The sequence below is a fragment of the Ovis aries genome, chromosome 18 (assembly GCF_016772045.2).
Source record: "Ovis aries strain OAR_USU_Benz2616 breed Rambouillet chromosome 18, ARS-UI_Ramb_v3.0, whole genome shotgun sequence".
In the NCBI taxonomy this organism is placed as follows: domain Eukaryota; kingdom Metazoa; phylum Chordata; class Mammalia; order Artiodactyla; family Bovidae; genus Ovis; species Ovis aries.
The window spans coordinates 63,545,218-63,566,486 of record NC_056071.1 but is presented as its reverse complement, the minus strand read 5'-3'; the positions used below and the strand labels follow the sequence as shown (position 1 = coordinate 63,566,486).

At 46.3% G+C, this 21,269-nt stretch overlaps 1 protein-coding gene and 13 non-coding genes across 19 annotated transcripts in view; all 14 read right to left on the bottom strand.

Annotated features, from left to right (window-relative positions):
• LOC105606646 (uncharacterized) overlaps window positions 1-21,269 on the bottom strand; it is a 180,762-nt gene that overhangs the window by 37,455 nt on the left and 122,038 nt on the right. For 4 of the 6 annotated variants that reach the window (XM_060401929.1, XM_042235502.2, XM_042235503.2 and 1 more), the window contains exon 1: window positions 1-9,184. This exon is cut by the window's left edge. The gene's annotated coding sequence lies outside the window, so the exon portion shown is untranslated. The other 2 variants (XM_060401930.1, XM_060401932.1) reach the window with 2 other exon arrangements.
• Window positions 422-544, bottom strand: MIR543 (microRNA mir-543). The gene has a single exon (NR_107901.1). It is a non-coding gene; the product is annotated as a microRNA mir-543 (primary transcript).
• On the bottom strand, window positions 2,228-2,330 carry MIR1193 (microRNA mir-1193). The gene has a single exon (NR_107900.1). It is a non-coding gene; the product is annotated as a microRNA mir-1193 (primary transcript).
• Window positions 2,628-2,724, bottom strand: MIR494 (microRNA mir-494). The gene has a single exon (NR_107899.1). It is a non-coding gene; the product is annotated as a microRNA mir-494 (primary transcript).
• MIR329A (microRNA mir-329a) lies at window positions 5,509-5,612 on the bottom strand. The gene has a single exon (NR_107898.1). It is a non-coding gene; the product is annotated as a microRNA mir-329a (primary transcript).
• Window positions 5,804-5,927, bottom strand: MIR329B (microRNA mir-329b). The gene has a single exon (NR_107897.1). It is a non-coding gene; the product is annotated as a microRNA mir-329b (primary transcript).
• On the bottom strand, window positions 6,525-6,624 carry MIR758 (microRNA mir-758). Its single transcript, NR_107896.1, has one exon. It is a non-coding gene; the product is annotated as a microRNA mir-758 (primary transcript).
• MIR323A (microRNA mir-323a) lies at window positions 6,825-6,925 on the bottom strand. The gene has a single exon (NR_107895.1). It is a non-coding gene; the product is annotated as a microRNA mir-323a (primary transcript).
• MIR1197 (microRNA mir-1197) lies at window positions 6,977-7,105 on the bottom strand. The gene has a single exon (NR_107894.1). It is a non-coding gene; the product is annotated as a microRNA mir-1197 (primary transcript).
• Window positions 7,343-7,443, bottom strand: MIR411B (microRNA mir-411b). The gene has a single exon (NR_107893.1). It is a non-coding gene; the product is annotated as a microRNA mir-411b (primary transcript).
• MIR380 (microRNA mir-380) lies at window positions 7,502-7,604 on the bottom strand. Its single transcript, NR_107892.1, has one exon. It is a non-coding gene; the product is annotated as a microRNA mir-380 (primary transcript).
• MIR299 (microRNA mir-299) lies at window positions 8,758-8,811 on the bottom strand. The gene is given in 1 exon segment (NR_107891.1): window positions 8,758-8,811. It is a non-coding gene; the product is annotated as a microRNA 299 (primary transcript).
• MIR411A (microRNA mir-411a) lies at window positions 9,188-9,312 on the bottom strand. The gene has a single exon (NR_107890.1). It is a non-coding gene; the product is annotated as a microRNA mir-411a (primary transcript).
• MIR379 (microRNA mir-379) lies at window positions 10,449-10,573 on the bottom strand. Its single transcript, NR_107889.1, has one exon. It is a non-coding gene; the product is annotated as a microRNA mir-379 (primary transcript).

Genomic DNA, 21,269 nt, shown 5'->3' with positions numbered 1-21,269 from the left:
TCCATAAGAAAAAGTCATTTTTCACCAAGAATCCACCTTGGGATATTGAAGATAGCTGAACTAAGAGACATATATCCTTGAAAGATAAATACAAGGTGTTTTTTTGGTTGTTTTTTTTTTTTTTAATCACTGCAGCAGCATGGGATCATCAGTTTGTATCCAAGTAAGATAAAACCCAACGCAAACTAGCCAAAACAATAAATGGAGAGAGAGGCTTCATAACTGATTGGCTTATACAACTGAAAACCATCAAGCTTCAGGCAAGGTTTGATCCAGGGGCTCAAAGATGAGATAAATCAGGGGACACTGGGGAAGAAAAAAAGATTTGGAGCGGGGGAGGGGGGGGTGCAAAAAGCTTGACCAGAGTCTACTACAAGCGCCCACATGCCTTCCGTGAAGTTGGCACTGGAACCAAGAAGTCTTCGAGGCTGAATTGGATACTGAAAAAGAAGTGCACCGCGAATGTTTCGTCACATATAAAGCGAAAAAGACACGGGCAACTTCTCCTTAAGCACCACAGGTCAGGATCATTCGGCAGCTCAGCTTCTCTACGGTGGCATCACTTCAGCAGACTTCTGAGAGCAAATGGGCCCTGCTGGTGCATCAGGCAACATGTCTTCATGAAAAGGGTGCCAGAAGGGATGTTTCACGATTGTCAAAACACAGAAGACAGCTCAAGGACGACACTGCCTCAGAGCAAGGGGAACAGCCTTGGGCCTGGCAGTGTCTCCACTGCTGACTGCTTCAGCTCGCAGAAGCACCCATGCAGACAGGACACGGGAGGTATGGTGAATGAAACCCGAGTTTTTGGCCCATGTGGATGGCTGATACATGCTCCCCTGTCCCCACATCCCACCCTCGTAACCTCCTCGTGCTGCCGTGGACCTCCTGTCATGTGTCTTTGGGTTTGGCTGTGTGACTTGCTTTGACCAATGAGACATGGACAGAAGGGTGCCTGTTGCAATTTCCAGTCTTAAGCAGGCTCTGAGTGTCCCCTTACTTTCTAGGGCCCCTGTCATGGCTGCGAGACCCATGCACCAGGCAGTCCAAGAAGAGAGTGACAGATGGTGAGTCCCACCTGCACCGCCTGGAGCAAGCCTCATCTCTAGAACTTATCTTAGATATGGCAAAAGTGAAAGTGTCTGAGTCCTGTCTGACTCTTTGCAACCTCGTGGACTGGAGCCTGCCAGGCTCCTCTGTCCATGGAATTCTTCAGGCCAGAATACTGGAGTGGGTTGCCGTTCCCTTCTCCAGGGAACCTTCCCAACCCCGGAATCGAACCAGGGTCTCTTGCATTGCAGGTGGATTCTTTACCAGCTGAGCTACCAGGGAAGGACATTCAGAATTAGTGGACCAGGAGACACATGTGCTAAGCTGAGCATATGGTCTTGAGTGAGATATCAGCATCCGTACCTTCATAGATGGTGAACTCCAGGGCTCTTTCTCTGCCATCAGTGTCACGTCCAGAATGCCTCTGAAGCAGCATCTGACAGTCTGGATGGGTCCTCCTAGGTCGAAACAATGCTGAACAACAGACACGGAGATGAGTGATGGCAACAAAGCCTCCTCCCCAAGTAATGAACGTGGACTTGAAATGCACTCAAGGAGAGGTTGGGTTCTACAGGTGGTAACGATCCAGAAGAGGCACATTGAAACCTGCCTGTGAGCACACTGAGGCCGGTGCCTCAGCTGCTCACTCACTGGTGGCGGTACAGATACCAGTGGTGCTGCCTGGAATCAGGTGTCACACCCGGGAAATCCTCTGGGGTAGTTTTACTACTGAAAAGAGATGGACCATGTGATATTCATCTCATACATGACAACCTCATCAGACAGCCTCTTTCCAGAACCCACAGAAGAGAGTTGACGTCACGAAAGAAGGTGCTCCCAACATTAGCACTATTGGCCATAGACACACACACACACACACACACACACACGCACTCTGGACAGACTGGACCCTGAAGCAGGTAAGACATGTCCTGTCTTCAGCCTGTGCTGTGGGCTGGGCCTCCTCCCGGACGCTTGCGGTGCAGGTTAACCATCCTCCTGGGAGAGGTTTGACTGGGAAGAGACGATTGACTGACGATTGCTTCTACTTATTTTTTAAAAGGCGGGAGACGGACCCCCCAAGAGCGTGACCCCTCTTCCCATACAGCAGACCCACACCGGTCCCCCATCCTCCTCCATCTTTTCCAGAGTCGCCATGTGCACCAAGACGTCATCCCACAGATGGACTGGGTGCTGGTGGATAGTCAAACGGGTGACCTACATCATAAATGAAGTGCACGTCACCGGTCTACCATCCCCTCAGCTACCCTGGAGAGCGGCTGGTGTGTCCAGAGAGTCATCCGGGCCGGATCCCACCCTGAGGCGCCACCACCCGCCGTGAGTCATCAAACAGACGAGACCCATAATGCGCAGCCTCCCGCCAACACAGCAAGCTGGGCCCTTCTCCAAACGTGGCTTCTCTTCCAAGAAGCTGTCCCTTGGAGGGCTGGATCCTGGAGGCCACCCTCCACCCCTGCCCTGCGACACACGACAGTCCTCCTTCCCCTGGCTACTCAGAGTGCAGCTGGCCACGTCCGTTCCCTGAAGGATGCACAGGGAACCGGACGTGCCTCCAGGGTGGGATTTGATACTAAAAAAGAGGTTTCCCGTGTATGTTTCATCATAAATAAAGAGAAGACAACACGGATAACCTCTCCTTCAAGTATCGAAGATAAGCCCTGGTCAAAAACACACACCAAAAAAGAAAACAAAACATCGTGCAGTCTTCCGCTGATGCTGGAGAAGTTTTCCTGAGCCTGTGTGGCCCCGGATGGACGAGTTGACATGTGTCATATACAAGCGCAGAGTCTGAATCGAATGTCTTGGGGTTGCTTCCGGAGGTCAGCCAAGAAACCCTTTAAGACTTAACACTGAAAAGAGGTCACTTGTGAAATATTTTCCACCAGTACAGAGAACATTTAGTTACAACTGCTTTCCAGGAATTGGAGCTTTCCTTGATGGGGAAACTGTAATCTCCTTCTAGAAATATTGCTATATCAGGCCTCAGGAAGTGTCCCAGCAATGGCTTGCACCCCAAGGTCAATGCATCAGGAGCAAATTCACAGATAAATCCCACATTTTGTGGTCAAGAGGCCGGAGACGTGGTCTGCAGTGAACAGACACCCAGGCCCCTGCAAGGAATCGGCTACGGGTCCAGGTAATCTTCCAAGTAAGCTGTGGTTCTAAAAACAGATGCATGATATCAAGTTAGTCCTAAGTAAAGTAAGCGCCAAGCCAGGGTAGGGACAGATGGGGATAGAGCCAGGCCTCCATCTTCCACATGAAACACCACTTAACTACTTTCCACTACCTTCCATTTAATTTAGCAGAATTAAGGAAGAAAAACAACTTTCATTTCTGGAAGTCAGTTGGCCAAATGTTTGGGCCACATCTGGGTTAGCTTTTCTGTTTTACTGCAAAACCCTTTTGACCATAATTCTTTCATGGGGGAATATTGATCTCTGTAGACTTTCATTTCACTAAGGAGGCAGGCCCACCCCAACAGGCCTGGAGAGCTAGGACTCAAAAGTCACAGAAAAAGAAACCCAGGTTTTCTCTTGTCAAGTGGTATAATGGTGCCCTCCCCTCTCTCCGTAGCTGACCTTTAGAGCTGAGGACAAAGAGGGTCACCACTCAGGCTGGCCCCCTCCACCCTGACAATCTGTCTCTGATCCCCGGTGAGCCACCAGAGCGCCCAGCCTGTAAGAACGCAGCAGCCGCTACCCTGGACACATCAGAGGCGATGGCCCCCGCCGTAACCCCACTTCTTCACCTTTCTCTATTTTTCCCCTCATGGCTCTTTTCTGGTGTAAGGAATGATGTTTGGGCATCAGCTAACAGGATATAAAAGACTGGTAGGCCTTCCTGGTGGCTCAGATGGTAAAGAAGCTGCCTGCAATGCAGGCAGCTGGGTTCGAACCCTGGGTTGAGAAGATTCCCCTGGAGAAGGAAGGCAACCCACGCCAGTATTTTTGCCTGGAAAATTCCATGGATGAAGGAGCCTGGTGGGCTACAGTCCATGGGGTCGCAAAGAGTCAGGCACAACAAGCGACTAACACTTTCACTTTCTTCAGTGCCGTTCATGGCTATCACCGCAGCCGTTCTGACACTCATCAAACCAAGTGGGGATGAAGTGGAAAGACCTGGGGCTTCCCAAGAACCCATGCCCCTTCCCCAGCTGCCACGAAAAAGCCCAGCACTGAGACATGGCCTACTGCCATTGAAGCAAACACAAGGCAGATGACCTACCTCTGTGCCCCGGCTTTGGAGCCGACCAAGAACCACTTCCTTCCCCAGAGGCTGGCTTCACCTCCATGGAGTCCTACTGGAAAGGATACGAAAGGAGCATCAGCATCAGATACACCATGCAGAGCAAGGGAAACAGATGTGTGGGTTCACTCACCCTGGACTTGAGCTGACAACTTCCGTGTCGTTCAGGACATCTTCCAAGCTGGTATTTGATACTGAAGAGAGGTTGATGTGGATGCCTCCTGATGTGTGCATGCTCAGTCATGTCCAACTCTTTGCGACCCCATGGGCTGCCGCCTGCCAGGCTCCTCTGTCCATGGAATTCTCCAGGGAAGACTTACTGGAGCAGCTTGCCATTTCCATCTCCAGGGGATCTTCTTGACTCAGGGATGGAACCTGTATCTCTCATATCTCCTGCATTGGAAGGTGGGTTCATTATCAGCTGAGCCGCTGGGGAAGCCCTTTGGTGTGAGTAATTTGTCATAAAAGATGGAGTATACGAAGGAAACCTCTCCTTGAGGATCGCAGAAAAGAGCCACCTCCAGACACACAGCTTCTTCCTGGACAGCAGCACTGCTCCCTAAGGATGAAGTAGATACAACGGTAAGTGAACCAGGTGTGTCGCAGGTAAAGCACATGGCCTGCAGTCTGCTCATTTCTCCTGGAGCAGGGTTGATGATAAAGCCCCCTTCCCTTGAATTGGTGTAGCATCGAGCATTCCTAAAGAGGCACATGCACTCAGAATTCCTACTGGAAATAAACAGCTCCTATCCCAGACCAACTCTAGAGACCCCCAAGGCCTCGTCTTGATCTCAGAACTGATTTTTCTTCCCAAAGATGTCATTATGCCTAGGACATCTTTTCTGAATAAACCAGAGATTGTGGGGCATTGGTCTAGGCAACCTACACTGTCCAGGGCTTGCTGGCCATGCAACAGGCATTCACCAAGATGGGACTTGCGGGCTAAGTCCAAGCTAAATGCAACCACAGATGACCTACCTGCGTGTTTCAGGCATGGAGCTATCTTGGGGACCATGGTCTTCCTCTAGGTGGGCATTCCTTCGGGAAGTACTCCTGAGAATGGATAAGATACTGATGGTTAGTGGAATAGGTAACTAAAATCAGAAATACAGGGCAGGCTTGTGGGCAACAAGTTATTCGTGTCCACAGCACCCCATCCCACAGGCTGAGGTCTGGACCAGAAGGCCTCCAAGGTGGGATCTGATACTGGAAAAAAGGTTAACCAGGTGTGTTTCATCCTCATGAAAGAAACGGAGACCTAGAAAACCTCTCCTCAAGTACCACCAATTACACTGGCATGAGCTGGCTCTTCCTCAGACTTGACAGCCAATCCCAGAAGCCCTGTTAATACGGATTGCAGACGGATGGTTAGTAGACCAGGCGACATGAGTCAGGCTTTGTGGTCACCCACTTATTTCTGTCCACTGGGCGGGAGCCGACAGTAAACGTCTTTCCCGGAAGCTGAGGTCTGGACCGGAAGGCCTTCAAGATGGGATTTGATACTGGAAAAGAGGTTAACCAGGTGTGTTTCATCCTCATTAAAGAAACAGAAACCCAGAAAACCTCTCTTCAGGTACCATGGGTGAACACTGACCAGAACACCAGTGATTCTTCCCCAGACTTGACCTTCGATCCTGGACGTCCTGTGAGTAGGGAACTGGACTCTGTGGCCGTTGCAGTGCTGGGTTAAGCCACTGGTTGAGTGCATGCTGTCCATCCAAGTCCCCCAGTGGAGACCTGGCAGCAGCCTCAGCATCCTGAAACTGGCATTGTGGCCAGAGGCTGGTGAGACTAGAGAGATGCTGCTCAGAAGAGCTGCCACATTTTTGGTTCACCCCTGGGGCAAACTTTTCTCAGTTACCTTAGAGACATATACGCCCCCAAGCCAAGGTGGCTTCCCCCCCCTTTAAATTTCCCCCCAAGGATTCCCTGGATACTGAGGTGTATGACCTGGGTCACACACCCTGGTCACTCCAGTACTTTGGGGTGGTACAGACAGCATGCCCCTCCCCCTGAGTGTGGATGGCCTCACAGCTGGGAGGCCCTGCAAGACAAGATCCCCTGCTGAGGACAAGTCCAGATCTGCAGTGCGCGGCACGCGGGTGGCAGACGCTTGACGGTGTTCTCTTCCGAGTCTGGCGGAGGCCTGGCTGATCCCGCAAAGTCTGCTTCCCCCAGAGTGGACACTTCTTCCGGGAGTTCTCCAAGAGGGGATTAGATACTGAGGGTTAGTGGACCAGGTCACAAACGGCACAAATGAAGCGTGTGCTCTCTGGTCAACCACCTCATGTACCCAGGCACGTGGTGAAGCCATTCTCCTCGTCTGCAAGTTAGCCCTGCCCTCGGAGCTGCCAAGCCAGCGAGGTCTGCTGAGAAGAAGGCTGCCGCGCGTCAGTCATCATCACACACAGGACAGATGCATCACAAACACACCCCACCGCGTGGCAAAGCGCGCAGAACTAGCGTGCCCACCCCGCCGCTGATGTTAGTTCCAGGAAAGCTTGCAAGGCGGGATTAGATACCGCAAAGAGGTCGACCGTGTAATGTGCGCCATAAATAAAGCGAACGCGCCACGGACCACCTCTCTCCAAGTACCAAGCAGCAGCAGTGCTGACACCGGGCCAGTGGCTCTTCCTCAAAGCTGAGATCTCCTCCTGGAAGGTCTTCCAAGGCGAAGATGTGATATCGAGAAGAAGTAGACCATGTGTCCTACGTCATAAATAAAGCGTACACACCATGGTCAACCGCGTCTTCAAATACCAGGAAGGGATGCCGACCTCGCCTCGCTTCCCTTCATCTGGGACCACCTCCCGAAGCCCTGGCAATCTACATCATGAGTTGCCAGCCATGAGCAAGGGCGGCCAAGACCACACACACTCATGCCCAATGCCACTACCACCTCCAGGATGCCCGGTAAGGCTGGGATTGAGTGCTGAGTGTTGGCCGGGGGAATAAAGCCCGTGATCTGTGCTGGATGGCGCCTACCACCTGCTTCCGAGCTGGCGTGGCCTCCAGGAAGTCCCCTCAGGCTGACTGATGCTGAGAATTAGTGGACCATGTGACATACGTCATAAAGCACACGTACGTTTTATGGTCGACCATCTCTCCACATACAGCGAAATGGTGCCGAAGCCAGACCAGCGTGTCTCCCACGACGTTGGCTTTGCCTCGGGGAAGCCCTCTGCGACTGAATTTGATATTGAGAAGACGTGGACCACATTACATACGACATAGAGACAGCGCATGTTCTGTGGTCAACCATCTTTTCAGGTACCGTGGGAAGGGCTGATGTCAGAACCGGCGTCTCTTTCCTCTCCTTAGCACCACCTTCCGGAAGCCCTCAGAGGCCAGATGCAGTATTGAGAAGAGGCCACTATGCAATGTCTGCTAGCGGCGCAGTGGACACGGCACAGAGAAACCCCTCAAGAACCCACAGCAGAGAAGACGCCGGGACGAGCGCTACGCCTGATACTCAGCACTGCCTACAGGAAGCCCCCCAAGGTGCAGCGGCTGTTACGAAAAGGTGGACTGAGTCACATGCTTTGTAAGTAAGACGTATGAAGCATGGTCAACTTCTTTTAAGTATCTCAAAGCAGTCCTGGAGCCAAAACCGATACCTCGTCTCAGAGGTGGACATGACCTCCCGGAGACCTTCGAGGCTGAACACGATACGGAAAAGAAGAAGACCACACTCCATACGCTGTTAATCACACACATGCAGTGCGGTGGAACCCTTTCCAGGTACCGTGAGGTCGGCGCAGGTGCCAGAACCAGGGCTCCGACTTGCCTCTCAGGCTGGCAGCATCTTCGGCAAGTTCCTCAAGTCTGGATGGGAGATGGGGGAAGAAATGGGCCTGTGGACCGCACATCGTCTGAAAGCACTTGAGGCCAACCAGGTCTTCATGGAGGTTCAGTGTTGAGTCCAGAGCCGAGGCGTCTTCCCCGAGAAGACTAAGCTTGATATGGAAAAAAGATAGACTGTATACGCATTGTCAATGAGAAATATGAGTCAGTGTGTCTCTTCAAGTACCTGGTGTGGCATCGTCTTGTGGGCCCTGTATCCACCTCTACATGGGCACGTGGTCCTGACGTCAGCGAGCATAGACTTGAGACTGACGGGACGCAGAAGGTGGCACAGCCCTCTGAGAACATTCTCCATGCTGGCCACGGTTACTTCAAGGACCATGGGTGAGGGGTGTGCCACGGTGGAAACAGGATAGCTCCCGAGAGGTGAGCATTGTCCTAGGGAAGCCCCTGAAGGCTGCATTTGACAGGAGAAGACGGCGTCGCAAGCATTAACAGATTAAGTACACATCTACCAGTCAACCATTCCGCCAAGGACCACGGAGCAGGGAGGGCGCGGAGACCAGCGTCGTCTCTCTTAACTTCAGGCTTTCTCCAGGAGGCTTTTGATGGCTGGGCAGGATACCAAGAAGCGGTTTACCGTCCCACATACATATTCAGAATGTATGTGGGACGGTAAACCATTTCTTCAAGTACCGCACGATGGCAGTGACGCTGGAGGATGGCTGGCATCTGCAAAGCTGCCTCTGGGGACCTCTTCACGGCTGTATTTGATGCTGAGAAGAAGCAGGTCATGGTGTCATACTAAACAAGAGTTGCGAAGTCAACCATTGTCACCGAATGCCAGAGAGCAGCAGTGATCCCGAAAGAGAAGCAAGATCCACTCCCCAGAGACGGTGAGATTTCCCGAGGCAGAACTTGATATAAGGAGAGCGAGAGCATGTGATTTCGCATCATGCAGAAAAGAACATGCCATACAGAAAACCGTCTCTTCGAGCGTCGTGGCGAGGCCTGGTGCTGCGTCCGAGGGCGCCTCCCTGAAGATGGCGTCACTTCCGGGGGCCTCGAGGACGGATTTGATACTGAGGGTTAGTGGACCGTGTTACATACGTCACAGATAAAGCGTACGCTATACGGTCTACTATCTCTCCGAGTACCACACAGGGACGCCGAGGACAGAGGCTGGGGACACGCCCAGAAAGTCTTCCAGAGCTGGAGAGAATCAGGGGGCAGGTCGACTACAATACAGACATGCGACGAGGACAAACAGGCTGGAAGTCTTGTCTCCACTGTCAGGAGTTGGTGCGGGTGCTGAAACGGGGGGCTTATCCCCAAAGCGGGCAACTCCTCCGGGAAGCCCTCCAAGGATGCAAGTCCCAAGGAGCAGAAGTGGACGGATGTTCTGCTTCATCACTCCAAAAATACCGACCAAATGCCTACTAGGTGTCAGGCACTGTGTTGGATCTGAGAGAATGGGTAGGTGGGTATGGCAGGAGGGTGGGCATGGCATGTGGCAGAGAGGAACATGTGAGGGGCTGGTCCTGAGCAAATTGAGAAAAAGAAGACGGCATGTGTGCCGTCACAAGGAACACCTGTCTAATTCTGAGCAGGCCAAGCAAATAGTCTCCAGGCACATGAAGCCCAGGTCATAAGGCCTAGTTTTGAGCATCAAAAAAGAAAAAAAAAAAAAAAATATATATATACATATATATATGCCACAAAGAAAGACTGATGGCCAAGGGAATTTCCAAGAGATTGTTCCAGGCCAGATGGGATCTTAGCAGTAACCATCGTGCCATCTTCGGTAAGCCAGGCAGATGTCATTTTGGTCAACAGACTCCCTAAGGTCAGAACCTTCATCTCATCCCCAGTCTTGGCATCGCCTCCAGAAAACCTTGGAGGAGGAATTTAATATTGATCAGAGGTGGGCTTTCATACAAACATAGGAACTTGGACATAGGGGACTATCTCTCCAGTACCGTGATGGAAGCTGGGCTGCTGGGTCTCCCTGAAGGTGGTGTCGGTTCCATGAAGCCCTCCAAAGTTGGCTGGGCTACTGGGAAGTGGTGGCCCCTGTCACACCAGTCTTTCCTCGTGCATAGGCCACAAAGCAAGCCATCTCTTCAAGGACCATGACTGAGGCTGGAAGCAGTGTCTCTCCCCCAGGCAGCATCACCTCCAGAAAAGCCCCCAGAGGATGCACGTAAAAGGCCTTGTTGCAAGATTCGGACATCAGACACGGGCCCCAGGGGTGACCGCAGAGTAGGGCCACAGCTAAACCCAGTGCCCTCTTCCCTCACGTTGGCAACACCTCCGGGGTGCCCTCCGAGGACGGATTGGATACTGAGAGTTAGTGGACCATGTTACATAGGTCAGAAATCACACAGCCTACGTTCCATAGTCTACCATCTCTGCAGGAACCGTGGAGTGGTGCTGACCCCAGAATCAGGGCTTGTCCCTGAAGTTGGTGTCGCTTCCAGGCTTAAGATTTCTGAGGCCCCATTTGGCATTAGGAAGCAGGCACGTGGGGAACACAAACTGCTCCCCTCAAATGTGGGGGAGCAGTTCTGATAGGGAAGACGTGCCCCCTCCTGAACCAGCATCTCCTGTAGGAAGGCCACGCCCACTCAGAAAGCCCGAGAAGAGACAAACCACACAGCACTGACTGTGCTTAGGCCACTGCACGGTCAACGGTGTCTTAATCACAAGAAGGGGCAGAACAGGGAGCTCTAAGAGCAGAGCTCGTTTGTGAAAGGGGGCCCTTGACCTCTGGGCAATGACCCACGTGAGCTCACCCAGGCTCTGAGAGTCCTCGCCACATGCCACACCACCCTTGTAGACTTGCGCCACAGGGCTGGGTGTGAAATGGGCTCTTCGTTCTCCTGCTCAACACCTCCACCTCCTCCCCGAGGTCTTCCCTGGGTCTCTCCATCCCCTCTCATAGCCCAACTGACAATACAACCACCCTGGATGAATGGGAGGCACAGTCTCGAAGCCCACTGCATGGCACCCCCTGCTCACAGCCCAGCTGTTGAAGACCGAACTGCCTGGAACCGTATTCAAGGCGTCAGCCTTTGTCCCCATCCTCATCCCTGGGCCCCCTGAGCCCTGATCCCACCCTCCAGCTCCAACCTTCGCATCCCCTGGCGCTGCAGGGGGCAGGCTCAGCAGCCCCCTGCCCACGTGGTCAAAGAAACAAGCTCATGTTTATCAAACACCCATGAGCTGCTGGAACTGTGAATAAAACATGATCTCTGTCCTCTGGAGCTTCTAGGCTATCAGGGGAGAGTCACGTGGAAATAATTAATGCAGAGCATTGATTTCAAAATTAAAAGGGGCCAAACTGTGAAAAACCAGGGACGTTTAAGAAGAAGGTCTGACCGCTTTAGAGAAAGCTTCTTAGAAGAAGGATAAAGTAAAAGGTGAAGGATGAGGAAGCTAAGCCAGGAAGAGAAACAAGAGAGGACCATGCAGGACTGAAGCAGAGGAGTGGACGCAGTGTGGACTAGAGGTGTCTCATGGACCAGAAGGAGCATGAGCCAGATCAAAGGCTCCTGGACCAGACAGGTGGAGCAAGGGCTGGATGGAGCACGGTAAGCAAAAGAGCATCTATGTGAATGGTACGTGGAGAGCCAGAGATGTGCAGAGACCAAGCCAGGTGACGTCTAGATCATTTAGAGCCTTGCAGCAAAGCTTAAAGATTACGGATTTTATCCTCAAGCCAAGAGAAAGAACTGATAAAGAACTTGAGTTTGGCATTTTTATACGTTATCTCTTGCAAATGGGAAAAGAAACTGCTGATATAGGAGTCTCAAAGAAGAGAGTGGTGCCCGGGACAGAGAAGGAGCCACGGACATGGAGGCAAGTGGGATGTTTGGGAAGAGTTAGGAAGAAGAGTGGAAGAGACACGGTAAAGGTCCCAGGTGTGGGTGGGGAACGGGGAGCGGTAAGACCGTGGGAAGCATCTGGGCAAGTGTTGTCCAGAAGCCAGGAGAGGGCCTCTGGGCTGGGAGCACACCTACGAGCATGGGTCGGGGGCAGGCGTTCACTTCTGAACACTCCGAGTTCAAAGCGCTGGTAAGAAATCCTAGTCCAGATGCTGAGTCGGCAATCGGATGCGGGTCACCGACGATCCTAATGGAGGCACTTCTGGGGGAAACATAGGGTCAGAGAGCAAACAAAAATGAGACACGAAGGATCCACCAAGAAGATGGTGGCTCAATATTTTTTAGACTTGAAGGACGACAGCCTGGTAGGAGCCCATGGGAAGGCTGTAGGAAGTGGGTGCTGGAAAGGGCAGTGGGAGACCCCTGAGAAGCTGAAGAATGGAGTCAGGCTCGAGGGCAGGTGCTGCTGGGCCAGAAGTAGGTCACCTCCTCCACTGGTCCTAGGGAAAGGGAAGCAAGGGGCCGGGGAGGATGAGGGGAAGCCACGGGGATTCTCTTGGATGGCCTTGATGTTCTCTGTGTCCGGGATGGGGGAGGAAGCCAGTCACATCGCTCCTTGGTACGGGGGCTCCTCTGACGCAGGGAGGGGGTCACTGGCCCAGCATCAGATAGTCCACAGAGTAGTGGGCAAGGGAAGAATGGACAGAGATGGACCCAGAAAGTACCCGTGTCCTCCTGGATAAAGTGACATGCCGCTCCACTGGCATCCTGGATCACTAGAGATGCAAGGAAGCCCACCTTTCCCTCCCACCCTCCAGACCCCAGACGGTGGCTCTTCTCATTTCCCCCGAGCCCAGGCATCACTCCACTCCTTTGCACACCTACCGGCTCATCCACTCTTTCAAGGGCACATCAACCCACCCATCCACTCGTGTGTTCTGTCTCACACACTCACCCCTCACACACATCTATTCCCCCACTAATTCACCTGTTCACTGATGTCCTTGAAGACACACAGCCACAAACACGCATGTGCCAACATCAGGCCCGTGAGGAGCCCAAGGTGGCCCTGGGGAGACTTCTGTGTTCCTGCCTCCTGGGAGCTCACAATCCGCAGAGTGACGCGAGATGACGGAGTGGGACTGAGGGCAAGGATTTCGAGTCCAGAAACAGGACAAGGTTTCAGCTCCTGCAGGATAGGCCGGAACACAGAAAGCATCGCATTCCTCCCAAAGAGCAGGGCAAGCGGGCGGGGAAGGCAAGCAGAGGAGTTGGTGAAAAGACCCACTCACCTCTTAGCATTTGGGAGGGGATACACAAGAGGAAGTGGAAGAAACAGATACATCCTCAACTGAATAATAACACAGAGGGCAGAGGGAGTACGAAATCATTTCACTTAAAAAGAAAAAAAAAAGATTTCGTTTTTACCATAGAGAAACTTGGATGTAAGCTGTTTAAAAACCAAGCAAACAAAACTGAGGTGTAACCACTAACAGACTTGGAAACTGATTGCATACTTTTTGAATCATCGAAACACAATTTTAAGAAAAATGTTATTGTTGTTGAGTCACTAAGTCATGTCAGACTCTTTTGTGACCCCATAGACTGTAGCCCTCCGGGCTCCTCTGTCCATGGGATTTTCCAGGAAAGACACTGGAGTGAGCTGCCACGCCCTCCTCCAGGGGAACTTCCCAACCCGGGGATCAAACCTGCCTCTCCTGCACTGAAGGTGGATCCTTACAACTGAGCGACTAGGGAAGCCCAAGAAAAACGTAGTGGATATAAGACAGCAGGAGAGAAAGTACAGGAGAAAAAAGGAAACAAGCCTTAAGTGCCATTTTCTGAAGTTAAAACAAGAAAATCCAGAAAACAAATGCGAGTTTATACGCCCTTAAAAGGAGTTTCCAGCTCAAGTCAAAAATCCTCAAAGCCAACTCTATGTTGTCTATGTGAAACACACATTCAACAAATTAAAAAAATAATCAAACCCAAGGAATGGGCATCCATTTTCATGCATTTGACTCTCAGGCAGCCCACACAATCATGCGACGATCTCTAAGAAAACCACGGAATTCATACAGCAGCCGCCAGCCAGCAATCAACTTCCTATCAACAGCATCCTCAGTTTTGCATATACAGCAATTTGCTCAATTTGTTTGTGCAATTCCTTAAATGATTCATTGTGGAGGTTTTCAAATGGTATTTTAGGGGTGCTTGGGGCCCCTACCACTCTCGGGATGATGCCCACAGCTCAAGATCTCCATCCAGGTCCAAACAGGGCAGCTTTGATCTGATCTATTTTACTTATTGGGGTTCTGGGTAATAGTTGGTCTGAATAAAAGGCTTGGCTGCTGTTGAAAACGAGTATTTAATTACATTTTGCTCTTATTGTTTTATAAAAATAAGTGGAAAATGGAAAAAGAAAATCACTGATACTAGTGGGAAGAGGACAGATCTTATATGTACTTAAGAAATTAAGACAAACATGGAAATCCTTAGGTGAACCCAATATGGCCAGTCCTAAGCCTCAATAATTGAATTTAAGGCAGTCAACTATGTGTTTGGAAAAAATAAAATTAAAGAACATCCATGGAATGCTAGAAATTGCCTGGAAAGGTACAGAATGTTGAGCTCTCGAGGAGCAGAATTCTTTGGAACACGCAAGTCTCTGGTTCAACTTTCAAACAAGACTTTGCCTTGAATACAGACTTCCAGAAACAATTATATGAGAAAGCAGGGTTACCTAACTCCAGAAAACAAATGAAAATGAAGCAGAAGTGCTTCTGAATTTCAAGTACCCAAGAGCAAAGTCGTTATACAGGCTGATGAAAAACACCTCTCAGAGACAGAAGGTACCATCCACACCATGACACTCACGAACATTTACGTTAGGAATAAAATAGCATCCAAAGATGGGGAAATAGAAGTACAGTTTCCAGAAACCTCTCAGTCCAAAGGCATCAAGTGGGCAAAAAGAAAATGAGAAAAATACCTCGAATCTAGAGACAAGCAACATCATATCGAACAGAAAATGAGAAATAAAGAAAACTGTTTACTTCTTCAATATTAGTTCATACTGTTCAACAAGTTCTAATCAATATAACAAAGGCAAAAAAATAGATAAATGTCATAAACTCTTAGAGTGACGTTTAAATTATGATTGTTTTATAGGTTGCTTAATTCTTTACTAAGAAAATCCAAAAGAATAAACTGAAAAGCCTATGAAATAAAATGCCTTTTGCATCCAAATCTGTATCCTATAAACAAAATGTCACCTTACTTTTCAAGGCCCTCGAGTCATTCAAAAAACTGATAAAAGAAGACACAAAGAAGATATCCATAAATTCTCAAAGTAGAAGTTTGTGTGTCCACATTTTCTAACCACAATAAAATAAGATCACAATTTAATAAGAAAGTATAGGCAACAATACAGCCCAAATAAAGTAGAAAATAATTTAAAAAGTAAGCTCCATTTTTGCACATTTTATTCAGATAATCATTTCTTCTAAGAACAAGAAGAAATGAAAAGCATTAATTACAAGAAATTGAAAGCATAATTACAAATATTTTAAAATTTTGAAAAGACTACATATTAAAACTTTTCACATGCAGTCAAAATTGCAACTAGAGGCAAATTCATATTATGAAATGCTTTCATTATTAAAGAAGAATAACAGAAAGGACATATGAACAGGTCCACAAAATAAGGAAACCAGAAGGCAGGAGTCATAAGGATAAAGGCAGATATTGGTGAATTTGAACACACACACAAAAAAGTTAAGTTGACAAATTATTCCAAGAACTGATTCCTTGAAAAATCTCTAAAAAGTACACTCCTATAGCTCATCTAATAAAAAAAGAGACAAAGTACACATGTCCAAAATTAAGAATGATAGACGATATAGAAATAGATTTTATTATACAAATACTACTTATAATTCTATACTAACAAGTATTTACATCTCAAAACATAGATTATTTTCTAGGATTAATATTAGCTTTTAAAGAATCACAGTGCACTCACTATGTGCCAGACTCAATGCAAGACACTTTATCGTTTTAATTCTCACAGTGGCCCTCTTGGCTTCAGGCTCTTATTATCCATTTAACAAGTGCACAAACTAAGAATTAGGGAGAAGACACAGTTTTCCTGAGGTCACATGAGAAATGAGAGAGCAGAACCCAAGTTGTCTGATTCCAGTGCCTGCACATGTAAACACTAAGCTATATGAGAAAAAGAAGCAAACAATCTAAAGACTTAGGAAATCCACAGTATCCAGTAAATACAGAAGAAATAGAAAAGGTCGCCAGAATTATCCCAGGAGAGTTATATAGCTAAGTTTTTTCAAGTTTTCCATGAAATAGATCATTTAAATGACGTACATATGATACAGAACACAGAAAAAGATGCAATGCTCCCCAATTCATTTTACAAAGCTAGCATAACTTTGATATCAAATGACCAAAACTTTAATTCCAAATACCAGCAGACCAAATCATGAAGTATATTAGAAGAACAATAAACAAAAACCAGGTAGAATTTGATCCAAAAATGTTTCAAAGTTATGAAACATTATTATAATTCATTTCATCAATAGATCAATGGAGAAAAACAACACAAGTATCTCTACAGATATGAAAAAAGTATTTCAGGAAATTCTAATCCATTCCTGAGTTTAATCATACATGAAGTAGATACTTAATTAGCATTATAAAAAACATACAGCCTTAAAAAGTACCTGTTATCATACTTAACATGAACCAGAAAGGAGACAAAGATTTGTTATCAACAATTTGATGTTTTGGAAGATCCAGACAATACTATAAGGCAAGAAAGAAAAATAAAAGAGACAAAATATTTTCAAATTTTTTCTATAATTGTATAGATATGTATGAAACTTTACCTAGAAATTCCAAAACATTCAACTGAAAATTTGTAGAACATATGAGAGAATTTAATGAGATAGACAATAACAATAGATACATAATCTCTTCCCTACATGCCAATAATAACCAGTTAGAAAATACAAGAAAAATTCACAACAGAAGCAATACTTAGTTCCTTGAAATAAACTTAATAACAAATTTAAATTGTCAAATTTGATGAATTGTGACTGTATATTATAAACTATGAAAGATGTAAAGCCCAACTGTCAAAACATACCAATTCTCTTTAATTTATAATTTTATAAAATTTCACAGGAAATCTATAAAGAATGTTTTTAACTTTGCTATATCACTAAAATTCACCTGGAAAAATAACAAGTGAGACCAATCAAGAAAATTTGGAAAAATAAGAATGAAGGAAGACTATTTCTATCAAATACATATTTTAACAATATGATCTATTATAACAAAGCAATACTAGGATAAGAATAGACAGATTAATGTCAAATAGAAAGCCACAATGAGAAATAAAAACTATCTAATATCTAGCATGTGGAAATGGAGCAAAAAGTTGTTTCTTACAATAATTCAATTAAAGGATTAAAGATTCAATATAGAGAAGAAATCACGAAATAACTAGAAAAAAATAAAAGTGACTAAATATATGAGCTTGGGGTAGGAAAGGTCTTTCTAAGTAAGAAGTAACTATAAGAAAAAATTAGTGATAGATTTTTTAGAAAATAAAATTTCCCATGAACAAAATGGAATGGTAAATGAAAAATTGGGGCAGGGGGGTAGGATATTGGTAATATAGGATGGAAAAACAGTTACTATTCTTACTTTGAAAGGTATTAACAAAATAAAAGATACAGCAATAGAGAAAGATGGGTAAATGACTTTCAGTTCAGCATAGTGAGGAGCATATAGATATCCACCAGCCTTGGCTCTTCAAACTGCGCTAAATGAAAGTGAAGAGATTTTGATCTTGAGCATGAGTACATAGGACAAACACAAGACAATAGGAGATTTGGAACTGATTCAGAGCTGGGAACCCTGGACTGGCAGTGAGGAGAGCTGAAAGAAAGGCCAGTGTAGTCAACAGAACCCACAGAAGTCTCAGGAACCTCCAGGAAAGCCTGGGCCTAAATAAGATCAATTGGCTAAAAGTCTGTTAAAGAAGACACAGCCCCCAGTCTTCACCTGTTAGGCAAAGCCTTCCCTAACCTGGAGAGAAGACTGAAAAGGCATTACATGCAGAGAGCAAGGCAGAGAGGACTGGAGCGGCTGGATGCGTGCACAGCCGAGGGCCAGAGCCCGACATTCAGAAGAGAAAGAAGGCAGGCTCTGTAAGCTGGGTGTGCAGACCACTCAGTCTTCCTTCCCAGACCTCACCGAGCAACAGCAACTAGTAAAATTCTACATCAGAAACTCTTTGGATCATCCAATCAATCCAAAAGAAAAAGACATAAAAATGCTAAAACCTGGGGTTCCACAATACAAAGACCAGTTAGCTCTCTCTACAGTAAACTCCACAGTTTACAAGACCCAACCACATACTGAGAGCTTCCAAATAGTTGTTTACTTTCTCTGGATGTGTGCATTGTGTGTGTGTGTATATATATCATCCATATTTATATATCTATCTATACAACAAGAGAGCTGAAAAAACAACCTAAAACGAAAGTTAGACAATGAAAAAAAAAAAAAAAAGCTTGGAGACTCTTTAAGAGAAAGACAATTTCAAAAAACTATTATTAATATTTTTAGAAATATCAAAGAAGCAATTGCACCCACGAAACAAAATTCAATACAATAATATTTGGAGTGTAACAAAAAATTCTTGAAAATCAGAGATTGCAGAAATGAAAATAGATTAAAAGATGAAGACAGAGTAATTGCTCAGGAAGAGAACAAAGAGATTAAGATATGAAAATCAGAGGAAAAATACATGAAAAGCAGAGAACCTGTCAAAGAGATCCAACATACTAAGCTCAAGAGAAAACGGATGGGAGGCCGTTGTCCAAGGAATTGAACAAGAAATGTCTACAACGGAAAGACATATGCTTTCAGATCAAAAGGGTTTGGCAAAACGGATAAACGTAGACCACAGCAAAATACGTACACGTGAAATTCAGCACACACTGAGAAAAGACGAGAAGTTCCAGAAAGGGAGGGTAACAGAAGATCACATACAAGGGATGGGAATCAGAAGTCTTCTGATCAATCATTATCACTGGAAGTTAGAAGACAACTGTTTACGCCTTTCAAATCTAAAGGGGAAAAAAAAGGTACCAACTAGAATTCTGTACCAAGCTGAACTATCAACATCAGTGTGGACTAGACATTACCCTTTTCTTATGTGAAAGATCTCCAAAAATTTACCTCCTATGGACCCTTTACCAGGAAAATGCTAGAGGATGCACTCTAGCTAAACAAGGGAGTACACAAAAAATGAGAATAACACAGGATTTACAGAACTAGGGATCCGACCAAGGAGAATCCCCAGGAAGAAATGAGGAAGTGATTCCACTATAAGGGCAGAAAGCCCAAAGATGAACCAATCCTGAACAAAAGAGGGAAGGAGGCTCCAGGAAGGGATGTCTTCAAAATGATAAAACACATTAAACAAAAATGAAAACCACTAAGTGTTTGGATGCCATGAAAGGCTGGAGATGAATTTGGGATAAGTTCATTACTAACCAACCAGAGACAGAAGGAAAAAAGAAAGACAAAACCAAAACAACTATCGACTCCACACTGCTGTAATATATAAAGACTGGATACTGATCAAACCAAAACTGAGCTAAATATATTAAAAGAAGGGGACAGACAGGTATTCTGGTGTGTGTTGAGGCCAAAGGTGGAAGATTTAAATCTTCATTTTCTGTGGTTGAAAAGTCAAGATAATGCCTAAGTTAAAAAAAAAATTTTTCTTTTGAGAACTAGAAAAATCAGAATGTTACTTAGAAAACTTGTTGTAAATGTCAAAAGAACCATTTAAAAGAGTAAAACGCTGTAGCTTAGGTGGAGTAGGGTATGGAATTGGAGTGGAGAAGGATGCTTCTACATAATCTTGTAAAGCTATTCAACTCTTTTAAGATGAAGCATATGCGTGACTTTGACAAAAATAAAACTTAATGAAAGCTGAATAAAGCAAAGAAACTGAACTGGCAATTCAGCTACAGAGAACCAATAAAGATATGGGGCAAATGCTCTAATCACAGATAATAAAAGAACTGAAAATGAGAAGAATGAAATTTGACAAACTGATGAATGTTTAAAACCTTGATAATTCCCAGAGAAAGTCACTTGTTAAACTGATTCTGAGAATGTAAAATGGTATAACGTTCAAGGGGGACAATTTGGCCGTAAAATGCTCACACCTTTTGACATGGCCAGTCCACTCTTATGAGTACAAATGTGAACATATGTGAAGATGAAAAAACAAAGCTGCTCACTCCAACTTTTATCATCCAACTTTTAAAAATCATGTAAATATCTGACAAGAGTGAGTCAATTAAATCAATTATGATATAGTCATTTGCTAGGATACTAGGTAGGAAAAAAATCATAAGATAAGAAATTACTTAATGGCATGGGAAATGTTTAGGATGTCTACTTAGGTGAAAAATTAGGATGGCTATGATGAACCCAATTAAAAATGTGGGTACATATGTATACACACACACACACACACACACACACACACACACACTCACTCACTTTTGCAATTTACAGGTGAAACCAAAAGACCAGAAGCTGGTCTTCAAAACGCTGGCAGTGGTCATCTTTGAGTGATGAGACTAGGGGAGTCCTGTTTTTCCTCTTGCTCTGTTCAGTGTTTTGCAATAAATGTGTCTGTTTTTCTAGAATTATCACATGTAATAAGATTTAGTTATCAGCTATCAGTTATCTTTTCCAGGAAAAACTCACATGATTCCCCATTCTTCATTCTCCATTACAGAAATGAAATTATCTGCATAATTTATAAAAGAGATTCAGTGTGGGGCAAGAGTGTGACGGTAACCCTGAGTCCTAAAGAGGACTCTGGTGTCCAGTCAGCTGCAAAGGGACCAATTGGGTGGGACCAGAGATGAAGGCCAGGTGTCCGGGCTGACCTCACCTCTTTGCCCTGGGTAACTTCTGAATGGCTTCACCCTCCACTGAGAGAAGCAGCTGCCAGAAATGGCCCCACCGCTACCTGCCACCGCTCCAGGTGGGCTTCTCTGGGACCTGCATGTATGCCCCAGCTCTCCTAGGATCCCCTCCAGGCTTTACCTTTTCTAAACCATGCCTGATCCTTAGTCACAGGCATACATGCCTCTTAGAGTGTAACCCAGAAAAGCAGAACTCACCCAGCGACGGAAGGGA